The sequence below is a fragment of the Myodes glareolus genome, chromosome 17, assembly GCF_982192425.1.
Source record: "Myodes glareolus chromosome 17, mMyoGla1.1, whole genome shotgun sequence".
NCBI lineage: Eukaryota > Metazoa > Chordata > Mammalia > Rodentia > Cricetidae > Myodes > Myodes glareolus.
This window is the reverse complement of record NC_142042.1, coordinates 59683227-59701979: the sequence shown is the minus strand read 5'-3', so window position 1 is coordinate 59701979 and position 18753 is coordinate 59683227. Positions and strand designations below refer to the sequence as shown.

General features: G+C 43.2%; 2 pseudogenes; one reads left to right on the top strand and one right to left on the bottom strand.

Moving 5' to 3' along the window:
* Positions 1 to 3993: 3993 nt before the first annotated feature.
* Positions 3994 to 6043, bottom strand: LOC125409004 (GRB2-associated-binding protein 2 pseudogene; annotated as a pseudogene).
* Positions 6044 to 16155: 10112 nt separating this feature from the next.
* Positions 16156 to 17218, top strand: LOC125409014 (eukaryotic translation initiation factor 3 subunit I pseudogene; annotated as a pseudogene).
* Positions 17219 to 18753: the final 1535 nt, after the last annotated feature.

Here is an 18753-nt window from a genome sequence, read left to right as displayed (position 1 = left end):
AGACCCCAGAAGGATGAAATGTTAACCTAATGACAGCGATATCAGGCTGCCTGGACCAAAAAGTCATCCAAAGTTCCTCTTCAATGTTGGGGCATTCAACTTTGGGCTACAGGCCTAGAGTATCTGACAGACATTCTTGTGAAGCAGCAATTCTGAAGGACTGTCCTACCTTGTCTTGGCAAAGTTCGGCAGTTGCCTTTTTTGTGTCCTGCTAGTCCAGTTGGACAGTATACTGTCAGCAATTAAGGCAAGGGGAGTTTCTTTATCCACATGGCTAGCTTTTGCCATAAAGAAAACAAACTCTCTATAGATTTTCTTTGATGCCTATCATCTTCTCTGAAGTAGATTGGTGCTGCCAGAGCAGACATGTCTTGTTGCTATGAAAAGCCTTAGGTTATTAAACATATTAAATTCCATATTATATAGTTCTTTGAAGTGTTTGAAGACCATCTATCTAAATATCTGTGTATGAACTTGAAAATATATATATAACATGATTATTATAGATGATTATTAATTTGCATTTCTTAATTATATACTACATTTTTTATTGCTGTTTTTTGAGATAGGGTTTCTCTGTAACTTTGGAGCCTGTCCTGGAACTAACTCTTGTAAATTAGGCTGACCTCAAACTGACAGAGATCTGTCTACCTCTGCCTCCTGGTGCTGAGACATGCACCACTACTGCCTGGTAGTATGCACTACGTTTTTAAATGAGCTGCATGAACACAATACCTTAAACAAGAGTAGAAATATACATATATATATATATATATATATATATATATATATATATATATACACACATATATTTACAAATTACTTTAATTTGTATCAATAAAAAATCCATACCAATGTAAAATACTTAAGACAAATAGTTGTTTTGGATTTTTATAGATTCAATAATCTACCCTTTTATTTCTATCATTTCTATATCCCCCATTTCATTTTGGAATGAGATCCCTGAATCTAATTTCCTTTGTTCAGTACTTTTCCTAACCATTACCAATAGCTGCTTGTTACCAACTCCCCTTAAATGATAATATATATCTATAATTCATCTTTTTGGAAATGTGGGCATAGTTCTCTAGACTGCTTCCTGTTGTATGGGGGCATTGGAATTTTTGGGAGAAACTTGAGAAAATCAGGATAAGTGTTAAGTCTTATCTTAACTTGGAAAATTCTGTGAGACTGAATCATCTCAGTCAGCATCTTTGAAGCTGTTCTGGATGCTGGATCACCTGGGTCATTGTTTTTATTGGTGTCTTGTCCTCTTGGTCAGAAAATACATAAACTTTTAAAGGTAACACATACACACATGCCCATATATATATATATATTTTTTATATATATTATATATATTTATATTTTATATTTATATATATATATAAATTTGTATTAATACAAGTATAGGCTACAGTGTATACAAGTCAGCCAAAGATGATTCTTTGTTTTATGTTTGATCAGGTAAAATATACATTGTGTGTCTTGTAGTTCTCCTAGGTTCATTTATGTTTGTATTCCTTGACCAAACGTGATTATCTTTAATTTTGAATGAATCCCAAAATTTTTAATTTTTGTGGAAATAAAAGTAGGACCTCTTTCCTTAACATATCTTTTGACTTCCATTTGAAATCAAGACATTCTAAAATATATAGGCTGGTTTAATCCAGCAGCATTTATAATCAAATATCTCTTAGGAACTGTTGATCCTTCCACAGCAGTCAAAATATTCAAAGACAACACGATAGCATACAGTATCCAGACTCTGTGTGTTTTCCATCTTTACATGGCTTATTTTTTATATTTTGCTCCCTTTTTTAAGGACTTTACCTTATTATTTTAAAACTGTATTTGTTATTATTTAACTGTATATACTCTTTGTCTTCTCTCTCCCAAGCCTCTATATATGTTTAAATACACTATAACCCATTTAAAGTTTTTTGCTGTCTGAATCTGTTTCACTGAGCATCTGTATTGTTTTTTGATTGCATGAGATGGATCTTAAACGGGCATGTCAGCCGCTGCCAGTGCAGCTTAGTGTATGGTGGTGGCACAGGGCAGCTGGCTCTTCCCACAGGGAGCTACCAGGAGATGCCTCTATACCACAGTCCGCATGAGAGACTGTGAGAACCCGCCAAGTGGCTTAGCTCATGGCGTGCTGGCAAGTCTCAGACTGGGTTGCCAGGTTCTCCAGCAGATAGGGCTGAGGTAGAGCCTGTCCTGCCAATCTCTCCCTGGGACTGAGCTGGATGATGAGTGTAGACCCAGACCTCACCACTGACCAAGAAGAAACACACACTGAGCTGGGAGTCTGTTGAAGCAGGATTTCACTTTATTGCATCAGGGCAGGAACTTATATAGTGCTGAGGTAGTGGGCTGGAGTCTTGGGGTAGGGTGAGGTGGAGTGAGTACGAAGGGCCAATAATATCTTGCCACGTCAGCAGTGGGTGGGCAGAGGCGGACATAGGTTGGGCTGTGCTGAGTCACTCCTCTCCAAACTCAAGTTAGGCTCATGAAGTTACACTGAGGCTCATGAGACCCCACATTTCCCCCTTGTTTTTTATGAAGGATAACTGCTTCACCCTGGGGTCCCTCGGAACTGCAGGGGGCTGAGGGATGTGTGGCTCTCCAAGGAAAAGAAGTCAAGGGAACCATTAATCCGAGCAGCAACAGTCCTCCTGGTCAGGAAGACAAGGGCTGTGATGCCTCAGGAGACCTCCTTGCTGCTGCAGCAGGGCACCCCTTAAATGGCGTCCCACACCTCCAGTCGGCCGCTACTCTGCCCATCTGAGAACTGTGGCAAGACCAAATGTAAGGAATGCACGTACCACCACCACCACCACCCAACCCCGTTGTGGGCTCAGCCCAGAACACTATTGACTACGGGACTTGTGTGTGCTGTGTGAAAGGTCTCTTCTGTCACTACCCCAAAGATGATGAGGTTACCTTGCAGCTCCAAGCTCCAAATAGAGCCGGCTGTGCTGGGGGCCCAGGCTAGAGGAGGGGAACCCTTCTCAGGTGCAACCCCCTCTTCTTGAGAAGCCTGAGGCAGCGGGAATCCCAGAGAGGGTGGGTGCAGGGCCGACATGCGCACAGGAGCCAGGCCTTCCTGGTCTGTTACACTGTTGGACTCATACACAGGTATCAACGTTGTGGTGCAACGCAATGGCTTTCACAGCCTCATGCACACGGCTGCTTATGGTCCTTTGTGATGTGAGCCAGCTATGCCAAGAATGACCTCAAGAGCAAAACAGGAAAGGGGGATGCCAGAGGCGGGAGAGTGTCAGGCATTCAGTTATATGACACCCCTTAAGAACCCGAAGGCCAGAATGTGGACTCAGACTCGGAGAGCACCTTAAGCCTTTGGCTGCGAGGACGAGCCTTGGGAATGGAGCCGGGTCACCATCCCCGCCCTGGCTGGTGACCATAGCTGATGACTACTCAGATTCCTGGGAATTGACCTCCTTGTCTCGCATGTGCGTAGCATCGAATCTCCTCCACTGCCTCACGGTTGATGGTTACAGCCAGCATGAAGCCCAGCGGAACCCAGTAGGTATAGAGGGCGCTGAGTCTCATCTCAGGGATGAAATCACCCCGTGCCCGGCCTGCTATCAACCCGCTTCGTGTGGCGCACTGGCTGCAGTGGGGTGCTGTTTGCCAGAGACCTCGCAGCTGTGCACCAGCCTCTTGGCCCAGACTATTTGGGGCGGCTGCCCGTCCAGTGGGAGGTAACGATGCAATGAACCGCAGGACTGGGACACTATGCACCGTCGTTAGCATCCTCGAAGGATGGCGAAGCAGCCCTGAGGTAGAGAGTAGAGAGCGGTGAGCAGACGTGAGACAAGAGCCTTTAGTCCTCTCTCTGAGTCCAAGCAGCAGACAAATTGATCCAAAACAGGAGGCTCCCCCCACCTTTTTTTCTGTAAGGGGTGGAGAAGGTGGTGACAAGAAGCCAGCTCTGAGCAACTGCCTCGGTGCCCCCCTCCCACATCACAGCTTGGAAGGCTCTGAGGACTGCCACACACCTGTCCACTCCTGCATGGTGTCTGCAGGGCTTGCGTCTTTCTTCGTCTACTTGGACATAGTCTGCCTTCTCATCCGATGTGACAGATGATGCGGTTGGTTTGCAATGAGGGCTCAGGGAGCCCGGCTGAAGGTCCAGGACTGGGCAATCTACACTGTCAGTGGTCTTCTTTGGAGCCGGGCTGTTGGTGCCGCTGGGAACAAGAGATGCAGCTCCCAAGTCTGTGCTGGTGATGCTTTGTGTGGACATGGGACAGCAGTACCAAGACTTGGTGATAGGTGACTTGAAGGGGAGGTCATTGATGACCTCATTGTGTCTCAGGTCAAGGGGTGTTGGCTGGGCTTTCAGCTTGAGGTTGAGGTTGTGGCTTGAGGTTGTGATTGACTGGGGTGGCTGGATCTCACTTCCTTGGCTAAGGCCTTCATCAACAGGAAGGGCAGTGAATGGGTCAAGGTGATGGGGCCCTGGGCTTATGGGAATGTCCCTTGCTTGTTTTATAGCCAATAGGGCAGAAGAACCTGGGTTCATGGGCACATAGTTGTCATCAGAACTGGTCCTGTCTGATTGGCCCATGGTAGTCTTTCCTGGAGGTTTGACAGACCAACCAGCACAGTCTCCACTTCGTGTTGGGTACTCATAGGCCTCACAGGAAGAAGCTCAGTGGAAGTCAGCTGTTGTCCATTGCGGGAAGCGTAGCAGCTACGGACTTGCTATTTTTGCTGATTGGAGGTCTTTGCTGAGGGCTTCCCCACCAAGATGTTTCTGACTGACTTGGCTTGGGGGGCCAGGGTCGGGGAGCTATGGCTGGCCACTGTCATGGCATTGCGGTTCTTCTCCAGTGTGAATATTCTAGAAATCTGATAGGCTGAGAGAGGAATGGTTGGAACATCCATATTGTCCACTAGAAGATCTCCAAATTCCCGACACAGGATGTTGCTGGGTGTCCTAAAGGTGTATGCATCCTCATTATCTGTCTCGGACTCTATGAGGCTGCCCTCGGTGTGGCTGTGTGAAGCCAGACTACGGGGGAGGTCCTAAGTACTGTCTTTGAATTCTGTATTGTGTCGGCTTGGCTTGGCAAGGCTGTAGAAGCCAGGGACTTGACCACTGCCTCCATTCAAACAGTGTCGATTACCCTGGGAAATTTTTCATACGGCCATATCATTCTTCTGCCAGCACTCCTCACGTTTTCTGTCCTTCGGCTGACGCATCGGAGTAGGTGGGAATACTCCTGAGGGGCACTGGTGGACAAGGCAGTATCGGCGAATCAATCCTACACCAGTTATGTTTTAAGGGGTTATTTATTTTGGGGGGTAAAACTTACATACACCATAAACCGTCAGGAAGGGAGCCTAGTCGCAGGAGCCGGGAGCAGGAGCCAGGAGCAAGCACCGGAACCAAGAGCCGGAACCAAGAGAGCCTATTCCGGATATGCTTCTCTTTTTAAAAGAGAAATATACCACGCCCCAGTGGGCTGGTATTTCAGCAGCTATTGGCTGACAGAGCGGAAGTCGCTCCCCGCTGCACTGTGGGCTCGTATTTCAGCGACTATTGGTTGAGGCAGTGGAAGTTACTCCCACAACAAGGCAGGCTGGATGTGGGAAGGGCGGAGGACTTCATTTCTCTGAGCAGATGCTGACTGGAGCTGCTGAACCGAGCCGGAGAAGAGCAGGGGACCGTGAGTGGCTGAAGGAAGGTTTCTCGGGGAGTTTGTGCTCAGGAAGCCCAGATCTGGCAAATGCTGGGGACCCACTTATTCATGCTGGCTTTTGTCTTAGCCACCAGGTAGAAAGTGTGCTCACTGGTCTGGATGTCAAACCCAAAACTATCCAGCAGCTCCTTCGTGTTGAACGTCAGGCCTGAAGACGCCTGCTCGCAGAAGTTTAGGTTGATGATCCTCAGAGGCTTCTTGTAGTATTCCAGCACATCCGGGTTGCCCCTCATCTGGCCTCTCCGCAGTATAAACCAGCATTTTTCCCAGGCATAGCACCTCAACTTCTCGGGAGGTGACTTCCTCTGCCATCCAGTGCACGCCACGTTGTCTGTCGCCGCCACCGCCCATGTCACCAGCTGAGTGAGGTTGCCCCTGACTTGAAAAACTGCACCTTTCAGGGCCCTCTCATCTGACGGGCCAGGATGGCTCTGGCATCCACTAGATTTTCATCAGGATGAGTGGCAGCATCCACATCCCCGATTGTCTTTGGGGGAGAAACAAAGGCAATCCTCGGGGGTGGGACACTCCCTGGAAACATTACTATCATCATTCCCTTATTGGGGTAAATATTTAAGATCTCTAGCCAGCACCCAGATGGGCCTTTTTCTTCATTTTGAGGGAAAACACATTCACACCCTCTTCCTGTGGTGGGGAGTGGGTCTGGTCCTCCCCAGGCCCCAGTCAAGGGGTCCCTCCATATAACCCAGACAGAACTGTAAGTAACTGATGAGGACCAATGTTTTTGAAAAGGAGACAGGTTATTTTCTCTAGAAAAACTAGAACATTAAGGGTCAATAATGCCCTTTCTCAATTGATCATGCAGGGGTAGGGACTCATCCCCCTTCTGCTTTTGCAGTTGAGACTTAAGTGTTTGATTGTAACTTTCCACGATGGCCTGTCCCCTTGGATTATATGGAAAGCCAGTGGAATGAGAAATTTTCCATGTTTGTAGAAAGTCTACAAAGACCTTACCAATAAAGCACGAACCATTATCTGTTTTAATTTGGCTCGGTAATCCAAGGGTGGCAAAGCATCAAAGCATATGGCTAATAGCATGTTTGGATTTCTCTCCGGCATGTGCTGAAGCCCAACAGGCATGGGAGAAGTTATCTATGAAAAGAAAAACATTTTTACGCTTAACACTGGGTAATGAACCTCCACATTGTGACTGGCATGAGAGACACAAGATTAGGAAACAATGCCTGGCTCCATTTCTGTGTGTCTGGAACCCTTTCCCAAGCTCTCTCATTTTTTATGTGGATGTAGGTGCCGAATATTTGGGTGCTATTTGTAGGTGGAGTTTTCTTTCCCAGCCACCAGTCCCACAGAGGCTTCTATTAATTATAAATGCTCAGCCAATAGCTCAGCTTGCTACTAACTAGCTCTTACAACTTAACCCATTTCTATTAATCTTGTGTTTTCACCTCTATTCCATTTTGCGTGTCAGACTCATTTTTTTGTCTGTTTGGTGATTCCTTCAACTCTGTCCTTACTCAACCTTCATTCTCAGTTTGGTTTTCACATCTAACTTTGTCCTGTTCAACTATTGGCCAGTAAGCTTGTTTCTTAAGCCAATCATAGTAACATATATTCATACAGTATACAGAAGGATAATTCCACAGCAGTAGTCAGAGGAGATATAGAATTTCTGCATATCTCTTTCTGAAACATGGTAGCCCAGAATGATCCTGAGTGACCTAGGTTAGTCGAGAACTTCTGATTCTTCTGTTTCTACCCCTCAAGTGTTGGTATTGCACATATCCCACCATGCCCAGCTTCTCATTCCTTCTTCTCCTCTTCTACTTTTCCCCCTCCCTTTCTTTCTATATTCTCTTCTTATTTTAAGTTTGCAACTTTCTCTAGAGTCAATTACACAATAAAAATCTATAGACATTACATAGCATATTATATGTTCTCTTTTGAAGCATTGTAGTTTATAAGTCATATCTGATATGGGATGTTCTTCTGTATATGTGTTGCTTTAATTAGTTGATGAATAGAGCTGTTTGGATCACTGGCTTAGCAGAATAAAGTCAGGCAGGAACAAAGATATAGAGTAGGCAGAGTCAAGGGAACACCATGTAGCTGCCAAAGGAGTAACACACCAGCACTGGTAAGACACAGCCAAGTGACAATACACAGGTTAATAGAAATGGGTTAATTTAAGATATAAGAGCTAGTTAGAAATACGCTTGAGCCATTGGCCAAACAGTTTTGTAATTAATACAGTTTTTGTGTGATTATTTGGGTCTGGGCAGCCAAGAAATGAATGAGCAGTCTCTGTTTACAAATGGTGTGCCAACATGGGTTGACTACATCCACATAAAACTTCAGAGAACTTGGGAAGGAGTTCTAGACACAAAAGAACAGAGTTAAGCAGAGCTTCTTGGTAGTAGCAATTTTTCAGGTGGGCTCTGTTTGCTGACTGCAAGCGGAGATGTGGCTCATTTAAGAAGGCTTCCTGGTTTATACTGGCAGTATGAACAGCTCTGGGTCTTTCAGGAGGTCTGACTATGGAACACTTAAATGGGGTTTGTGAGCAGAGTGCTACAAGTTGCTTAATGGCAACATAGACCTGCTGCGTCCCTAAAGCTGGGACAGTGAGGATATCTTGCAGAGACAATGAATGTACCTCCACCATATTAAAAGGCCAAGAGAGGCAGAGCAAGCATCCAGGGCTGTCGTGACCACACTGCTTACCATTTTAAAGTGCTGCTTGTCAGAAAAGGATTTCAGAAACACAATAGGACAGAGTCAGACATAAAAGACCTCTAAATGAGACACAGTGTATTTAAAAATGTATGTGAGCTTGGGAGAGAGATGAAAAAGAGTATAGACAGTTATAAAAAGAAGTCTCTAAAAGAGACAGTAAAAGTAATATAAAAGAGAACAGACAGTCATAAATTAAAGGAGTAAAGAAAAAGCCACACAAAGAAAGAATATACAGAGAGAGTCTAGATTATGTACATTATTATGTTCTCTTTGAATTTTTGACTGCAAAGAGACATTTGTTTCTGGGGGCTGCTAAGCTAAACCAACATATATATATATATATATATATATATATATATATATATATATATATATATGGTATTGTGACTTTAACATTTGAGTCTAAGGATATTTTACTTTAGAAAAGAGGTTCTGCTTTTGTTTCTACAGAGGATTGGAACCTGTGGTTTCCTTCCATATTAATGTGATTTGATAGAACAAGAGCACCCAAAAGGTCTCCATGATCCCTATAAAACTTCACCCAACAAATAGCAGGAAGCAGTTTAGAGAATACTATACCCAAATTCCCAAAGTTATTGTTTATAAATTTTTCTTTTCATTTAAAGAGGTATATCATATAGAGATGAATACTTTGCATTGGTATGGATCTTGTTATTAATACAAATTTAAGGAGGTCTTGGTCTGTTGATACAAATTTAAGGTTGATTTGTTACACTGTGTATATATAAATTTCTACTCTTGTTTAAGGTATTATATTTATATAGCTCATTTAAAAATGTAATGTATAATTTAAAATTACAAATTAACAGTCATTTATAATAGTCAAACTTGTAGTCATGCTAGTTAGTTTATCTAGATTTACAGAGATATATTTCAGATGGATAGGTATTCTTCAAAGTTTTCAAGGACTTACAGAATATGGCATTTAAAATGTTTTAAGAACTTAGACTTTTCTCAACAGTGAGGCATGTGTGCTTCTAGCAGCACCAATTAATACAGAGAAGCTGATGGGTAGTGAAGAAACTCATTATGGAATTTGCCTTCTATGTGGCAAGGCTAGTCATTTGGGCAAAAAAAAAAAAACTGCTCTTGCTTAGACTGCTTAATTGTATGCTGTATGAACTGGACATGCAGGACCCACAGAAAAGTGACTGCTGAACATTCCAAAAGATGGGATGATCCTTCAGGATTCCTGCTTCACAGAAGAAATGGCCAGGCATTATGCAGAACACAGAAGAAAGTGACTGACAAATTTCCAAGATAGGCAAAACAGTCTTTCAAATTTCCTGTTTCATGGAAAAGTCTGCCAGATACTATGGGCCTGTAAGCTGAAGATGGTTGCCGTAATGTTACAGAAGAACTTTGGGTGACTGTCCAGGCAGCAAGATGTCTTTGTCAATTTTAGAGTTTTGAAAGTTGCTTATAATGCACTTCCTCTTAACTTAGGTGTTATTATAACCTCCTAGGGTCTTTGAAGAGTTGAAGACAGTTATAGTTTTTCTTAGTTATGACAAAGGATAAATTAGATATAAACCTTTAGACTTATGAAGATAAAATAGATGATAGAGTATTTTCCTTAATTTGTCAAATGTATATGGACTAAATATTATAACTATAATTCTTGCTTGATAACTACTTTTGTAATTTTATTATGTTAAAGTTAAAACCTTCTTTTATTTAGACAGAAAAGGGGAGATGATGTGGGATGTCCTTCTGTATATGTGTTGCTTTTAATGGTTGATGAATAAAGCTGTTTGGGCCAATGGCCTAGCAGAGTAAAGTCAGGTGAGAAATCTGAAGAGAGATAGAGACAGAGAGTAGGAGAGTCAAAGATATGTCATATAGCTGCCAAATGAGTAACATGCCAGCACTGGTAAGCCACAGCCTAGTGGCAATACACAGATTAATAGAAATGGGTCAATTTAATATATAAGAGCTATCTAGAAATACACTTGAGCCATTGGCCAAACAGTGTTGTATAATACAGTTTCTGTGTGATTACTTGGGCCTGGGCAGCTAGGAAACGAACGAGCAGTCTCTGTTTACACATATCTATTAAATTGAGTTTACTGATTAGATCACTGAATTTCTCCAGATTCTTTTTTGTCTAGCAACTTCAGCTAACTCGAAAGATTTTCGTTGTTCTCTACAACTATATTTTCATCCCATTTCCCTGGATTTCTTTTGTCTCTTTTATGTTTACATATTTAACTACTATTATTTTTGATACACACTAGTTCATTTTTTTCTTTTACAATGTTATCTTTATTTTGTTTGGTATCTTTAACCTCAGTCCCATCCTCTAATTTCAGTACTCTTACTCCTCAATTGTTGAACTGATCTGACACCACTTGGGAGTGACACAAACTAGATTTAACGTCAGATGCCGTTATAAATGGTTCCCCACACTTTTGTCTGACTAGTCTACAAACATGGGGGTGCCGAAACACCCAGTTCAAGTCTGGGAACTCAAGAGAATGACTCACAAAATTCACCAAAAAGCAAAATTCAGCAAGGTGGCTCAGTGGGTAGTGGTACCAAGCCTGACAACTTGAGTTCCATCCCTGGAGTTTCCACGCTGAAAAGAGATAATCAGCTCCTGAAAGTTGTCTTCTGACCACCACTCATATCCATCCGTACATGTATCCATATGTGGCATGCCCATATATATACACACACGTACATTTATACATATATGCATTAAGAAAAATAAATAAAAATAAACAAATCACCAAAAACATTACACTACAACTATATTTTGCTACAAAAAAAAACAAAAGATATAGTTCAAGAACATAAGAAACACAGGGCCTGCTCTGGGAGAAGGGGATCCCTGTGGGGTCTGGGCATGTCACCCCCTCATGATGTGTGCACCAACCAGGAAGTGCCTGCAAGCTTCAGTATACTGGTATTCTTTATCCGGCATTCATTAAATAGGCAGGATTGATTAAATCACTAGCCTATGATTGAAGTTAATCTCTAGCATCCTTCTTTCTCCCAAGGTCAAGTCACTGAGAGTTCCAGCCTTCTAATCATGTGACTGGTTTCTCTGCCAGTCACCATTTTGAAGCTATCTAGGACTTCCACATGGAGTTGCCTCATTAACATAACAAAGACATTCCTATTACTCAGAAATCTCAAGGGTTTTGAAGCTCAGTGCCAGAAATTGGTGACAAAGACTATCTATGTGGTGTGTGTGTGTGTGTGTGTGTCACACGTTTCTTTGTGGATGACTTTAATTTTGACCTTTCTTCATATAAATAGTATATAGGTGGGCAGTTTAAATCTAATCTGTCACTTTGTATATTTTATGGGAAAATTCAGTCCATCTTTATAAAATATAATGGCTGATATAGGCGACTGCCTTGCTCTTATATTTAACAATGCTTTAATCTTTCTCTTACTAATATTGCCAATTTTATCAAATTGTTGTTTGTTCTTTTTTTTGTCCCGTGTTAATTGGTTTTCTTTTTCAGTTCATTTCATGATTATCTTCTCTTTCTCGGCACTGGTAATCAAAACCTAATGTTCTACTTAATTTTCTCTGTTTAAAGAAATCATGCCTAACATAAGGTTGGGCACCACCTAACTAAAATATAAATTGTTTACTTTGTAACAGATCAGTAAGGAGTTAACAGTCTTTTCCATAAAGTAAATAATATTATCTATAAAAAGAGTAACTTTGAAAGGACCAATTTTCTTATTCCCCTTGTTTTTTTATTGTGGAAAAAATGATTTTTATACACTATATTCTGATCACAGTTTCCCCTCTTCCAACTCCTTCCAGATCTTCCCCAGCTCCCAACCCTCCCAATTCCATGCCCTTTCTTTCTCTCTTTAGAAAACAAACAGGCAAACAACACAAAAACAGAATTTAAAAAACAACCACAAAGAAAAAACCTAGAAACACACATGTTACAGAATTGTCTATACAGCCAATCCACTGTGTCAATAATGCAAACTTGAATCTAAGAGAGTCAGCAATTGGCTGATTGGGATTAGCCATAAAGTTCTTGGGGGACTTTTCAGGGTGGCTAGAGAGGACAGGAAGAAACTTGGGAGGAGTTCAGGGGAATTTTCATTGCTGGGGGTTCCTGAGAACATGGAGAGAGGGTCAGCCAATTGCTCTACTTCCCTTGGGTTTTTTAAGTCCTTATCTCAAAAAAAAAAATGTAGTCTGACTTATTCTGTCCAGTCAGCCAGCTTCCAAATCATAACATGGAGACTTATTATTAATTATGAAAGCTTGACCGATAGCTATGTTAGGAACATAGGCTTGTTCCTAACTAGCTCTTAAAACTTAAATTAACTAATTTCTATTAATCTATGTGCTTCCATGTGGCTCATGGCTATTACCTCTCCTCCTGCATGTGTTGTTTATTCCCTGTCTCTCAGCATCTCCCTTGCATTTCTACCTTCTTCCCAGCATCCTCTCTGCCCCCAAAATCCTGCCTACCTATTGACCATTCAGCTTTTTATTAAATCAATCAAAGTGACACATATTCACAATGTACAAAAAGATTATTCAACAACACACATACAACATAAAAATTGAAAACCATAGTAATATATAAGCAAAAGACCAGAAAGACAAAAAAAATGTCCAAACAAAACAATATGAGACAAAAAATTTGCAAAATTATCACTGATTTTATTTTGGATTGGCCATTTACAGGCATGGAACTTCCATAGAGCATCCATTGAAGAGAACTAATTTTTCCCTTGCAAGCAGACATCAGTTGAGAAAGTTTCTGGGTTAGGAGTGGGAGCTCATGTCACCCTGTTTTGTTTTGCTCAGCCTATTTTGCATGTGAAGTTTATTCCTTCATGCAGCTCTCCAGAGTTCTACCTTGTAGGCAAGATATTTTCAATTATGAATTAATTACTAATACAAGCTAATTATCCTTTGAAGCTCAACTTATTACAATTTTGTTCTTTGATACCTAATAAAGTGTTTCATTCTAGATTCTTCCTTAATCTTATCCCCAGATAAGATGAAAAATAATTTTGCAAAAAAAATTTAAAAAATTAATAATTTTGCTGCCATCATCTCCCAGCACCTGTGTAGGCCACCCCTCTGATTTACTGAGACTGTTTAGAATGTTTTGTATGCTTTGATGACTTCAGAATTCCTTGCAACATGTCTCTTATCTCATGTCCTTATTTATCACTTAAACCGTACATTTCCAGAGACTACCACAGCCCACTTAGACATAAACATACATGCATGTAATGGGGGAGGGGAAGTAGCTGGGGAAAAAGACACAAAGACCTAGAGGTAGAACTCAAACTTAACTGTGTGTTCATGTATCCACTTTCTTTTCAACATATTTGCCATTTGGATGGGATGCCACCCCCATAGTCTCAGGGATTTGAATACTTGATCCCCAGCTGGTGATGCTGTTTGGGCAGGTTTAGGGGGTATACCCTTGCTAGAAGAAGTATGCTGGTGGACTTTTAAGAGTTTTAAGACTCATGGTATTTCTAGTACTCTCCATTTTCCTGCTTCTAATTGAAGATGTAAGTTCTTGGCTTCCAACTCTAGTCACCATGCCCCCAACTTTGCCCTCATGGACTCTTATCCCACTGCATCTATACTAAAGCAACACTAATAGCAATAAGTAAATAAGTAAATAATAAAACACTTTATCATGAGAGTCTGTCTTAGTCCATTCAAGCTGTTACAGCAAAAGTACTTAGTAGTAAAGGTTCTCCAGAGAAACAGAATCTACAGAATAGAGGTGCTTGTGTTGAGAAGGGGTTAGAGTGGCTCACATGACCAGCAGGTTAGCAGGTCCACAATGGTAGACAAGCTGGAAAGCTGCAGCCCAATTCAAGAACACAGGGTGAGAGGAGACTAGTGATGCTGCCTAGCAGGAGACTCCATGCTTAAGAGTTCCCACCCAACCCCAAGGCAGCTGGTGCCATCGGAGTCTAAATGGCGATGGACTTGAGTCTGACGGCCAGAGATAGGAGCTGCAGGAAACTGTACCTGCTCTGAGAGAAGGGTTAGGTAAGCGAGAACGAGTTTCTCCTTTCTGGGTTTTGTTCCATTTGGCTCACCAGTTCATCAGGGTGGGTCTCCCCCATTCCAGTTGTGGTCCAAATGCCAATCTCCTCTAGAAATGTTCTCATAGTCACAGTCGGAAGATTTTACCAAGCCTCGGGTCATCCCTCCTTCCCAGCAAGATGACACCCACAATGCATCATCACAAAGAGGCAGATAAATAAAATCAGAAAACCCTTTCTTACACTCCGAAGGCTGGGAAACGCAAGATCAGAGTGCATTCACACTCGGTGTCTCTCAAGGGTTTGTCTTCTTCCTGGTGAAAGATACAGGAGCTCCCTGCAACCCCGGCCTCAGACAACCTGCAGTAATGGGTGGGCCCAGGGAGATCAGGACTTTGGTTGTGTCAGCTGGGAGTGAAGGCCCCAGGCGGCTGGAAACAAACTCCCATAGACACTAATGCCTCATTGCAGCCAGTAGGCTGCTTCTGCCTTGTGGCCCTCGTGAGGCTGGGGTTTCTTACTTTACTCCTTCCACCTTCCCTGGTTCTTAGTTCCCGGACTGATACCTCTCCCAGATTTTGGGGAGCGTTGACTTCTCATCTCCAGGCTTGACAGCTCTTTATTGGCCTCTATTCATACCTTATTTGTATACACACACACAGCCTATCAGAGCCTGCCTGATTCTATATAAACTCACGTAGCAGTTTTACTAATCTAGCTCTGGCCCAAGTAGAGCTTTCAGTGCTTTCAAGAGGAGGAGGAATGAAACTTTTGGAGCCAAACTTCTTAGAGTACTTATCAGGATGGGACAAGAAGGGAAACTGCTCAGGGGAAACTGCTCAAGCCTTAAAGACAGAACCCTACCCCTAAAGATGTCAAGGCCTATTAATAGGGCTGTAGACAGAGGGACTTGCTTCAGCCTTCAGCACCTGCTGGAGATGGAGCCTTATCACCCTCCACAGACCTGTGGGTGTGCTCTGCAAGGGGCTGCCCTCCATTGGCACTATAACACTTGGAACCTCTCAGTCAGGCACCGCAGGCCACTGGGAACTTAGAGGTGTCCCCCGCCACTCTCTCTCTCTCAACTGTCCGGCACCCTGATTCTACTTCCCTATTTCAAGTTTCCCCTAAGCCATGTAAAAAGTTCCCAAGTGGCAAATAAAGGTCCCCCTTGTTTGTTTTCCTTTGCTGTCTGCTTACTCCATTCTTGGAGGGAGAGAAGACAAGGACCAAATTGGAAGAAGATCACTATGATCTTACACAGCAAAAAGACAGGAATGTCTCTATGTTCTCTTTCATAATTCCGTTCCTACGGATTCTGTTCTTTCAGATTTGATGTCATCATTGGCAATTGATATTTCAGCATAGGAGTTGTGGGGACATAAGCTTTCTGTCGGTACCTCCTTCAGGCATCTTCCTTAGGTCTGTGATGAGGATGACATGACCTTTGAACCCTGTGCATTTGTAAGCATCTGCCTGATGAGTAAGCAGTATCTTGGTCAGGCAAAGAGTCTCAAACCACAGTCCTTCCTCAATTGTCTGCCATGGCTATACCACTGCCTTAAGCTTTCCATGCTGGAAAAGGAACATCTGATGCAATTATTTTACCTTTATCTTAAAAAGAAAGAAAGAAAGGAAAAGAGAAAAAGGAAAACCTTTGAGTCGAGTCCTCTTTCGGTCCTCCTCACATTGCTTTCCTCCTCATGTCGCCACCGGGATGAAGCCCATCCTGCTGCAGGGTCATGAGTGGTCTAGTCGCAAAGGAGACCTCTTCACTGTGACCAAACACCCGACTGTTAGTGTGTGATGATCTGTGAATGGCGAGAGGCTGAGCCCTGCAGGAGCCATACTGGAGCAGTGTGGTGTGTGCATGCTGACCGGGACACCAACCATGTCCTTACTGGCTCCGCTGACAACAGCTGTCATCTCCGGGATTGTGAAACAGGGAAGCAGCTGGCTCTACTCAGACCAACTCAACCACCCAAACCTGTGACTTTGACTTTGGGAACAACACCACCATGTTCTCCACAGACAAGCAGAAGGGATACCAGTGTTGTGGGAGCTTCTTTGATCTACCGGTTCCAAGTCAAATCAACAGCTATGAGCCCTATATGAAGATCCCCTGCAATGATTCACTAGTGGCATCTGGGGACTCCTAGGGGAGCGCATCATCGCAGGCCATGAAGAGCCCAACTGGTATAGTGCCAAGTCTGGAGAGGCGCTGATGAGTGTTAAGAAACACTCCCGGCAGGTCAATGACATCCAGTTGTGTAGAGACATGACCACGTTTGTCACTGCATTCAAGGACAACACAGCTTAACTCTTTGACTCCATGCACCTTGAACATCAGAAGATTCACTGAAAACAGAGCATGCCATTCCTCCCAACTTTGGCAACGTGGTGCTGGGGGGTGGTCAGGAAACCATGGATGTAACCGCAACCTCTACCAGAATCGACAAGTTTGAGGCCGCATTCTTCCGTGTGGCTTTTGAAGAAGAGTTTGGAAGAGTCAAGGGCCACTTCAGACCTATCAGCAGTGTTGCCTTCCATCCCCATGGCAAGAGCTACAGCAGTGTTGGCAAAGATGGTTACACCACCATCGCTACTTTGACCCACAGTACTTTGAGTTTGAGGCCTAAGAAGCTGGATTTCCATCCACACTAGGGAGGCTGCTCACAGGTTTTAGACTCTGTGAAATAAATTAGTTTGTTAAAAATAAAAAGAAAATAACTTTATGCCAGGCATGGGTTTGCACACCTGAAATCCCAGCACTAAGGAGGTGGGAGAGGTGACCTCTCAAGTTCAAGACCAGCCTAGGCAGCACAGTGTGAGAGTGTCAAAACAGAACAAAGCACAAAGAAAAAACTCTCATCTTTTTCTTTGGTCATTGAGAAGATTTATCTATAACTCTCAAATTGAAAATACAATTCTAGAATAGTCTTGCACTGTTTTTCCCATCTGTATTGGTTACTTTTCTCATTGCTCTGACAAATGCCTGACAAAAGCAACTCTAGGAAGGAAAAGTTTACTCTGATTTACAGCTTGAAGATCTAGTAGTCGTGGTGGGGAAGCCATGGCAGCAAGAACTGCCCTGAGCATTGCACCCACAGCAAGAAGCAGAGAGCCGAGCTTGTCTTCTCCCTGCTCTTCAGTCTGAAAGACTCCCGTGGGCGTCTTCCCTCGGGAGAGACCCCATGCCCAAAGATCAGTCGAAAACACGCAGCCGGATGCAAATAGCAAGAGGTTTATTGGATACACAGGAACCTGGGGCTGCAAAGTCTCTCGGAGGACTTGCGCCCGGCAGGTTGGGGGTGAGGGGTTCTTATAGGAGAGCAAAAAGCGAGGTTTACAGAAGCAAGATGCAGGGTGGTAAATTTTTAACCTGGTTAACAATGAGGGGACTGCTCAGCGGTTTACTGTTCCTCCTATCCTGCCTCCCTTTTTCCTGGCTGGCGACCAGATGTCTGATTGCACAGCCCCTGACTCGTGAGAGCCCCGCTTTATACGTGACTCAGGCCTCGCAATCCTCTCCTTCTTTGTTTCTATGGCCAGTCCATAAATCCCTGTCTTGCAGCCAGATAAGGCTGTCCTTGCTCTAATTCTCAGGTATCTTTGGAGGCCCTGAATTCCAGAGGCCCTTAATTAAGCCTGTTATTTGCTCAGCATTCCGGAGGTCCTGAGCTAAGCTTGTTATCTGAAAACCTTTGCAGAACGACATAACTGTGGTTAAAACGAGGGGTCCTTCAAGTCCAGGACTCCAGTCCACACAAACCACAAACGTGGATGGCACCACAAACACTAGTGTGGGACTTCTCACCCCAAAGACGCTAATCTAGAAACATCTGCATAGACATCCCCAGAGGCTTGCTTCCTACTGGATATTAGCTCCTGTCAAGATGACAATCACTACTGCTTCCTGTCAACTTCATACCAAGTGTATTGCTCTTAAGCCACGACTTTCTACTCTTTGTCCTCATAGGGCCGGGGATAGTTCACAATGCAAAACGTCTTCAGTCCAACTTCAGAAGTCCTCATAGTCTGTTCCGGTTCCAATACAGTTAAAAAATGTTAGTGCAAGGTCTCCTTTGAGACTCTGGAAGTCTCTTAAAGAATAGATAATGGCACAGAGTAAATGCTCCAGTTCCTAAAGAGGGATGCGACCGTAACTAGGAAAGATCAGACTGAAGCAAGCCTGAGCCTCAGCAGGGTAAACACAAAACTCCACAGTTCCACGTCCGTCATCTGGAACTCCTGATGAAAGCATCTGGAC